The sequence below is a fragment of the Monopterus albus genome, unplaced genomic scaffold (assembly GCF_001952655.1).
Source record: "Monopterus albus unplaced genomic scaffold, M_albus_1.0 scaffold302.1, whole genome shotgun sequence".
NCBI classification, from domain to species: domain Eukaryota; kingdom Metazoa; phylum Chordata; class Actinopteri; order Synbranchiformes; family Synbranchidae; genus Monopterus; species Monopterus albus.
Window position 1 is genome coordinate 218146 of NW_018128182.1, and position 9589 is coordinate 227734.

The 9589-nt window shown below is 38.1% G+C and overlaps 1 protein-coding gene and 1 long non-coding RNA gene across 2 annotated transcripts in view; one reads left to right on the top strand and one right to left on the bottom strand.

The window, feature by feature from the left end:
- LOC109973725 (NT-3 growth factor receptor-like) overlaps positions 1-9589 on the bottom strand; it is a 127050-nt gene that overhangs the window by 102211 nt on the left and 15250 nt on the right. The window lies entirely within an intron of this gene.
- On the top strand, positions 2876-4680 carry LOC109973726 (uncharacterized). The gene is made up of 3 exons (XR_002276856.1): positions 2876-3237; positions 4354-4407; positions 4507-4680. It is a non-coding gene; the product is annotated as an uncharacterized LOC109973726 (long non-coding RNA).

The following is a 9589-nucleotide window of genomic DNA, read 5'->3' on the forward strand; positions in this document are numbered from 1 at the left end:
AGAGATCTTCCAACCCCAGGCTGCCCAAGCAGCCCGGAAGCAGCAAGACCCCGAACCAAGCATTGCTATACAATATTAATCATTTCTGGGCTGTCGAACCGTGACGTCACCTGATATGCCAGCTTGGCAGCTGAGCAGAGCAGTAGACAAAACATGAAGAAAATAATGTGTGTGGCTGTTGTTTTCGTGGTGTGTATCTAAAACAATTTGACATAACATTACACATTAAGACAAATATTATGGTTACTTTTACCGTCATAATAACATTCGTCCCTGACTTGAGCCCTTCTGCCTTAACTGTCCTTGCATTTAACAGCCTGAGGAAGACATCCTGGCTACACTAAACATCTTCTAATACAACAGATCTCTAATCCATATCTATCTAACTAAGAAATTACCTAACAGGGGTTAGCCCAAAACTTATAAATGTATTCGGCTTTGTGTGGCCAGGGATTCCTTTTTCCAGCAGCCAGTGTGTGTGTTTCTGGAGGAGGGAGCAACCTGACCTGGGTCGTGTTTGTAATTTTTACTTGTGGTTTAAAATAAATCAATACTAAATGAAGAAAGACGGACTCTTTCATTATTCAGAGCTGTCCAATAAAAGAATTGGGGTATTACACAGTCATCTATTTTGTATTTTTTTTATGCCACGATGAAACGAAGTGCAGTTTAAATAGGTAGATGCAGTACATGATCTTTTTCTGCTCCCTTCAATCTCCCAAATTTGACACGATAAATTGTTGCATGCAGTAGTGACACTGACTCATGATCTGTTGTATAAAAGCAGAAGCTCAGCTAAATGTCAGCAGGGAGCACCTGGAATGCTGCTGCAAGGCTTGGCTTATAAAGGGTTTTCCTAATTATGGCTGAAACAGCAGAGCCTTCAGTATTTTCCACCCCTCGATCCTCAATGCATCTTTTGATTGTTAAAAGGGGGGAAGGTGCTTCATTAGTATGCATCTTTTAAGGCGTGAGGGCTGCCTGCAGATGCAGGAGTTGAGGTGGTGGGGGCATGGGAGAAACTGGGTCAGTCACATGCCCAGGACTTCTCACCACATGCCTATATGCAGATGATCTTAACGAAACTGCCACTCTCTATGCCTAATTCTCAGATAGCAGCCATGACCTACTTTCAACAAAGACAGGCTTATGCAAACTTGATGATATGTTTATAACAGAGGAGCCCATCATGCGCTGCCTGAGGTGAGCCTCGCAATGTGGAGTCAGCAGGAGGCCTCTATGTTAAAAAGTGGCAGGCTTACCAATTCTGTCCTGGCTGAATAAATGACAGTAGTGGCAATGACACTGACACAGCATGGGATTGGACATGCAGGGCTGTGAGGGTTGTCAAGATCACCTGAACCCTGTTAGCTAAATGGTTCATTTCCTAGTTATGTGATAGCCTAAGGCAGTCCAATGATTAATGCATGAATCTGAATAGCTCTCTTTTAAAACTGTAGTGACAGACATAAAACATGTCCCCATTGTTCCTGTATTACTGCAGCCACTATAGATATTTCTTTTCAATAATAGCTGAGTAAGCAGGATCCTGTATCCTGCTACACATCTAAAGGCCCAAAATTAGGACTGGATATTAAACATCAATATTTTTGTATGAATAAAATGTGTCCCAACAGAATACCAAGGTCAAAAGTTGGTATCAAATGTTTAATCAAAGTTTCAGACTATTCTGTTGAGCCAGAGGCTTTGTACAATATGTCTGCTCATCTTTTTGACACCATTTAACATTTGAGAACATCAGTCCTTGAAAAAATCTGCATAATCAAATCCCACTCAAAAGTTGTTTAACTGAGCAATGGATATCACAGTATCCAGATCCTGTTTCTTCTTACCACATTTTTAAACATTAAAATGTAGGGCTGGTTACCAAACCTCCTTATGTCTTTGATATATACAGTGTCTGTTTTAAAAAACTGTGAATGAGAAAAATGTTATATTGCATCTGATAAGACTCCAAATAGCTTTTGATTCAATCAAATAATTCCTGATTCAAATCTAATGTTGCCAGTTTTATTCTAATTTATTCAAATGAACTTTGTCTATGGCCACTTGTGAGAGAGATATAGAGTCCCACTTCTGCCAATCTGAGGTGTGAGGTGATGATTTATGGCCCTGCCATCATCAGCTCCATCTACCCCAAATGTCCCATCTACTTTTTGCACTTCACTTTCATCTAGATCAAAGGCTGTCAATTTTTATGGAGCATAATTACAGACTTCAAAGGGTTTTGCACTTAGGTGTTACTTTTCATCTTTAGTGGATTTTTTGTATGGTTTTAATAACAACATTAAAGGATATTATTAGGGTATCCCATGAGAATAGGACTGACCAACACTCCCCAGACCAGGGTTATTACATCAAAGGGATTTTATTTGGGTGTTTCAATAGGACTGACTACCTGCCCCAAAGACTTAGCTTAATGCTCTCTAAATGTTTTATAGATGTAAGGATTAATGTTTCTCTCTAAATTAAATAATCTTAGGAAGAGCAGCTGTTTCTTCCCACTGTATGGGTTAGTTTAGTTTCATGTTTATTCAGATGTAACAAGGGAATCCTGTCTCAGCTATATTCAACTAATCTTCACATAACCCCACCAGAGGGCGCTGTTTAAAACTACAGCTTATCCTGCAATATCGATTACAATGACAAGAGTAGCGTTATCAGTAGTTACCTTTCTCAAATCTAAGGATTAAAGTAGATAAATAACCCTAAAGTTTTTAACTAAGAAACTTTATATGTTTTCATGTCTGTAATGAAGCAAGAAGGCATTCTGTTCTACTATAGTTGACCTGCAGGCTTTCATCACTGCAAAAAATGATTTTTTTGACCCAGTAAATATTACTCTAATAATATGTTTAAACTTTACAAGAAATTCTCGTGTTTGTAAATTTAATTCAGAATTTAACCTCGAATTTAATGTGATACTTGGTGTTTGTATGTAATTTTGTATACTCGTTTATACAAGTAAAGTTTGTATGACAATAACAAGTAATATTAACTACACTAATGCATTGTCTGCCTTAACTTCTTGAGAGGAAGTAAACTTTACTTATGCGAGCAAATCTGGCAACACTCTCCAAACTCGGTGGGTGACGTCACAGGGAGTTTGCGCTCCAAACAAACCAGGACTTTTTGAATGGCGGCTGAGTTTGAGAGGGACATACAGACAACTGTTTGAATTTTTTTAATAGGACAATTGTGACTGTGGCTGCGAAGGTAAGTATGTTTGTGTTCTTGGTTATTTTACTGTTCTGGTAGCTTGTCAACTGAAGTTACCGTTTGGTTAATAAATACTTAACATTGTTATTCAATGTAGCCTTAGGGCTCAACATTAGCTAGCTAAATGCACTTGACCCAAAATAATTTACTAATAGGCTAACGCCAGTTCGTTACCTTTGTGGTTAGAGACCTGTTTTTGCGGAAAATATAATGTTGCTTAATTATTTCAGCGGCACTTTGCGAAAGCCAGCACACAATTGTTAGGTATTTTTAGTCAGATAGATATTGGTTAGATACTTTATGTATTAGAAATGTTTAGTGGAGACAGGATGTCTAGTTAGACTGTTAAATGCTTAGTCATGCTTATGAGTTTCTACAGGGTACATCTGGTCAAGGATAACTAGAGAGAAGAGTTGATGACTGTCAGCAGACAGGGAGTTTAATATTATTATTATGACGTGTATAACTGTAGCCTCAGCCATAACATTTTCTTATATTTAATGTCATGACATGTCACAGGAGGTCACGTGAGAATGTTTATAGCTACACACCACTTAACCAACAGACACACACACACATCGATTTACTTCATGTTTTGACTACTGCTATGACCAGCTGCAAAGCTGGCACCAGAGACGTCGCGGTTGACGTTTCTGTGTAGTATGGGGCTAGCCCAACCGAGGGGATATAATATATAGGCCTGGTTTGGTTCAGGGTCTTTCATCTTACATCTGCCTGCGAACAGTTTGGAGGTGCAAGATACCTGAGCGTGTAATGTTAATTTTACCTGTGATCCTTTGAATAAATCAGCACTGTTTTGAAGTTACTTGGACTGCCTCGTCTCTCAGAGTTTGCCGGATCTGGGCCATCATCGGGCCGCACTATTTTGGCTACCTGGGTAGCTTCGTATTGTGCAGTTATTTTACCATCATTAGTGGCTCTGTGATCTGCATTGTTAACGTCTCTCCTTTTAGAATCCCACCCAAAATAAGTAATTACTCGCTTTCTTTTCAAATTCAAATGTGTATATCAGTTGGAGAATAGTGTTTTTGCAAGAGTTGTTTCTTTATATGCATATTACATTTGATATATTGTACCTGATATATTTTACAGATCATTCTAAGAAATTGACTTGATCAGCAAGTTGGTCTTAACAGCTGGTGCAGGGTAAGTTGATCAAATTAGTACTTATAAATTCAGTTTGACATGTTCTACGTAACATATTTTAGTAACGTGATTTGTTTTGGGACTTTTTTCCCCCTTCAGGTGCTCACAACATGAGATGGATGTGTAAAACATTAGAGATGGAAAGAATGGACTTGCTCAAGGAAATAATGAAGAAAAACAATGACAAGATAATTCGTCAAAAAATTGAGAAATCCTTCTCCTATCGAAGACTAGAAGTGGCCAAGCAATGCTCTGCTGTCCAAGACTTCATTGAGATATTAACCAGTGATATGTAGCATAGGGTGATATGTAACTATGTAAACATAACTGTGACATATAAGTATGTAAACTTATGTGTGCTATAAAATAAAATCATTCATAAGTGCATAAGTGCATAAAAATCACCCTAACACACCTAAGCTCCAGGAAGGTTAGGAGCTGAATGGGATGCTAATCCATAAGGTTTACAAGACCAAGGCCCTATATGTGAGGCCATCAAGGACCCTTTTAGTAAGTTAGCTTTTTTAACCACTCAATTGTGCTAAATAAAATTTTCTTTTGATAAAAAAATATAGGCTGTTTTTTGCCCATGGCAATATAAATTATATATTAAATGAAAGCAGATTGAAAGATTTTACAGCAATCAAAGCAAAGAAAAAGGTATAAAGGTTTCCAACATTTATCTGTTAAGGAATTGCATGTTATCATTATGGTTATTTATAGCATTTTAAAAATTGTAAATATTTATTTTGTGATATATATTTAGTTTTCTCTCTTTCTCTAAGACTGATTCTAACGAAGAAATTGAGCCTTCTAACGTCACTCCTGGATCAGTGTCAAGCACGCTTACAACTACTACAAACATAAGTAAGTAAGTAAGTAAGTAAATTTTATTTATATAGCACCTTTCACAGACAGAGTCACAAGGTGCTTTACAAAGTCAAAGGATAAAAAGAGATAAATAATAAACATAAAAAGTACTCACAATATAAAATGAATAAACCCAATCAATTAAAAAACTGTCTAAATAAATGTGACTTCAGCTGTTTTTTAAAATCATCAACAGATTCGGCCATACGTAGAGTCAAGGGCAGGGCATTCCACAGTCTTGGAGCTACGACCTGAAAAGACAGGTCCCCCCGAGATTTAGGATGATTTTTAAAAACACATGCAGATGGTGGAATCATCCGCTCTTATTCTATACCTCCAGCCCATCCCATTCCTCACCTGCCCATAGCTTCTCAGCCTCTTGCAAATATGTAATTTTTAAAACAGAATCTCCCGCCCAGTTAGCGACCGCGTCGCTAGAGGTTTTCTCCAAATTCTCAGAACCTCTTAGCCCCAGTAGAATACATTCTGCAGCATGTCTGATCTTTTCCTCAGACACACAGATGCTGTATTTCTCCAGGAGGTGTGATGCCGCGACCAGAAAATGGTCTGTCAAGACCCGTTTCTCCAGATCGTGATAATGCTTGCTTAAAAAATTGTCTGGGATGCCAAATAAGCACGTGTGCTGCTTCTGGCTTCCGTGAGAGATCTTGCAGCCATAACACAGATATTCATTGTGGTCCCTGCAATGTGTAGGATGCGGGTGACAAGGCACTTAACAATGTCGGAAAACAGTCTGAGCATAGCCCCGTCCAGCTCGTTGTTAGTTTGCCCTTCGGGCTCCTCCTCATGGATCGTTTCCAGATCAGTGCTGGGATGTTGAGGGGAGAGAACCATTTCCTCAATCTCAACGCTCTGGGTGTTACTGGTGCTGCTCTCCTCACTGGGTGTGTCGAGGTCCATCGGTGTTACGCCGGTCTGCTCAAGAGACCCTTTTCTCTCCTGCACCTGCTCAGGGGTGGTGTCAGTGCTGTGCTGGCTAGTCTCGTCCACCTGCTCAGAGCCGCTGTCAGTGCTGTGCTGGCTGCAGTCTTGCACTTCCAGATCTGGGGTGGTGGTACCAGAGGGAGGGGGCTTGGGGGCGGGACAAAGCTTCTGATTGGATAACCTTTCACTTAGAACTGTCAAATCGAGTTTGATGAAAGCCGGTATCTATACTGTGTGTAATGTTAATTTTATTTTTTAGGCATCCTCTCTAGCTTCTCAGATTGTTTCTGCAGCTGACACATCAAACAGCACTTCAGGCCAGACAACAGGTCCATGCACCAGAGATAAGTCAAGTCCTGCAAAGACAGTGACTACGGTAAATGTGAACCAAATTTGTCAATCAAATCACCTACATTACTATTGCTACAGCATTTACTGTATGTAAGCCACAAATAAAGATTATATTTACAGTGTAACACATTTACATACTAAGACATGGCAATTATTTCCCATTTTCTCTCCATCTTTATGTTAACTAATACTGCATGTATTTATGTACAGTACTTGTAGTTGTGCGTTTTATTTATCAGGCTTCACGGGTTTCATCAGGTGATTGCTCAATTGCCATAGAACTGCAGCTTGTTCAAATTTCAATTTCTTCTCTAGTCCATATTTGAATTAAGTTAATTGAAAGTTACTTCTTGTTCATTCCTGGTGTATAGTTTCCACCAATGGACCTGTTCTTATACCATACGTGTGATGTGGATTGGGTATCCAACAAACACTACATTTGTTTACACATACAGTACAGTAACATTTTCAAGCATCAGTTCCTGCATTTGTAAAGGAGATGAATCTCGATTCACACTACTGCTTTGAGTTAGGACATGTTTGTACATATTGCTCTAAACATTGTATTCTTTATGCACATAAACTGGGTCCTTACTGTTACATTTTCACTTGCCTTCCTTTAAATACCATACTTTCAGCAACCTTTGTTGCTTTGCACCATGGTAATAGTTTTTCTTTTTAAATGTTATAAACTAATTAATACATTGGACAGTAATTGTTTCTATTTCAAGAGGAATACTATTAATAGCTGTCTCAAACAGATATAATTTCTCTGATTATATACTATTCATGTGTCAGATTGTATATGCATCACAAATGTATCATATACAAAAAAATCTGTGACATTGTTTTATTATGTTTTGTAGTGGCTAGAGTGTGGTGCCGACTAAATTAATTCAGACAAATCATCCCAATTTAAGTAATCATTTAATATTGCAATTATTCTGGACAGAGTAGTAGTTAACTAAGCCATCTGGTAGTTAAGGAAACAGAACTCACTTGATCATCAACTTGGTCTTAACAGCTAGTGCAGGGTAAATTGATCACTTAGTGCTTATAAATTCAGTTTGACATGTTTTATGTAACGTATTTTAGTAACATGATTTGTTTTGGGACTTCATGTGCTCACAACATGAGATGGGTGTGTAAAACATTAGAGATGGAAAGAATGGACTTGCTCAAGGAAATAATGAAGAAAAACAATGACAAGATAGTTTGCGAAAAAATGGAGAAATCCTTCTTCTATCGAAGACTAGAAGTGGCCAAGACTTCATTGAGAGATGGCCTGCTCTGTTCTGTGAAGCTCAGGTAAATGTGGTCCTTTGTTTCATCAGCTGATGCTATGATTGTTGCGTACAGGTTGCAAGATAATTAGTAAAATGCACTCAATCCCCCAGTTTATTTGATACTCCTTGCTAATACAGCCCTAGACATTCTACATTCACTGAGGCTATGGTGAGTGTTTTTTTTTAATTGCTTTAGAGAGGTGTTATTTCAACTTGATGGTCATTTTACAGGATGTAATTTATTGTATTGCATTACAGTTCTACAGCAGTACAGCTCACATCCTGCTGTATGAGCATATAACACCTCTCTGAAATGGTTTGAACTAAACTGTACATTGTCACCTTCAAGACGGAGGATCTGCAGTATCTATAAAAAGTGTTCACCACCTTGGATGCTTTCATTATTAGATTATTGTGTTTTATCACCTTTTGTTTCAGATCAAAGAAGAGTTCAGAAGGATAACAGCAATACATCTGGGGTGGACCTTTTTCTCAAAGCTGGACCTCGACACCCCCAAACTTCTGGAGATATTTAAGACAGAGAAGCAGGCATTCCAGGCAAAAAGATAAGGCCCATACTAGAGTGACCCAGTCAGGTAAAATGTAATTCTCACATTTAATGAGAAGAGAGAACTGAAATAATCTTTACAGATCTTTTAAACAACCATTTAGAACTCCTGATCATGGATACTTCAGTCCTTTTTTTGACAAGTCAGTGATACTGTATATGTTTTCCCTCACTGCTTTCATATGTTTTGTTTAGAATTCATAAAATTCTCTGGTTAGTTTTGTAGCAGACTCCATTGACTGACCTAAAAATTATGTTGCTTTCTTTCTATATGCAGCTTAGTTATGTACAATAATGTTCTTTGCAAAATCTTTTCTACCTGTTGAAACAGCAGCATGTGGAAGGTACCCACGTTCTGACTCTCACCTATGGTCATGGGATAGTCTGGAGAGGACCTTGTCAAAGATTACCAGGTAAATTTTGACATTTGCTTTCTGATGATTGTTGAGTCAATATTCAACTTTGGTTTTAATATCTAAACAGTAAACATTTTACCATTTCATTTATTCATTGATTTTGTCATTTACTGTTTTTCTGCTGTTACTGTTATTTCTGACTTGTAAGCTGTAGATCGGCAACACTTTATGCATTTCTTATTGCGAAGATAAACTATTATTACATATATAAAAAAAGAAGTGCAGTGCATTTTCAGATCGAGCAGTATACTATACCACTGAAAGGATAGTGCCTGGAGAAATGGTACCAAAGATGTGAATGAAAGCCAGAAATACCACCCACCACTGAACAGCAGGGAGGCAGCGATTAAAGCTGTGCCATTTTTTGTTCTGAATTAATCATATATTTCATAACAAGATTTCTATTGCATAATCAGGAAGTTTGAAAACAACATGTACAGTATATGCATCTGAGTACAGATACTCATGTTTTAACAGGATGTCACCAAAGAAACTGTCAAGGAGGGCTATGCCAAGCATGTCATGAAGAGCTTTGTCATCCTTGAAAGTGCTGCAACCGAAGGCCCTACTCCTACTGATGTGTCGATCATCATCGAGGGCACTGAGGTTCTTGATAACTGTAGATATGTCTCCATGACAGAAAAGGGCTGGTTGTCTAAGGCAATGAATTCCATTACTTTCTCAGTAATGCCACATGCTTTGGGACTATCATCTGCAAATTTCTTAGTCTTTTCAAAGAATGTGGC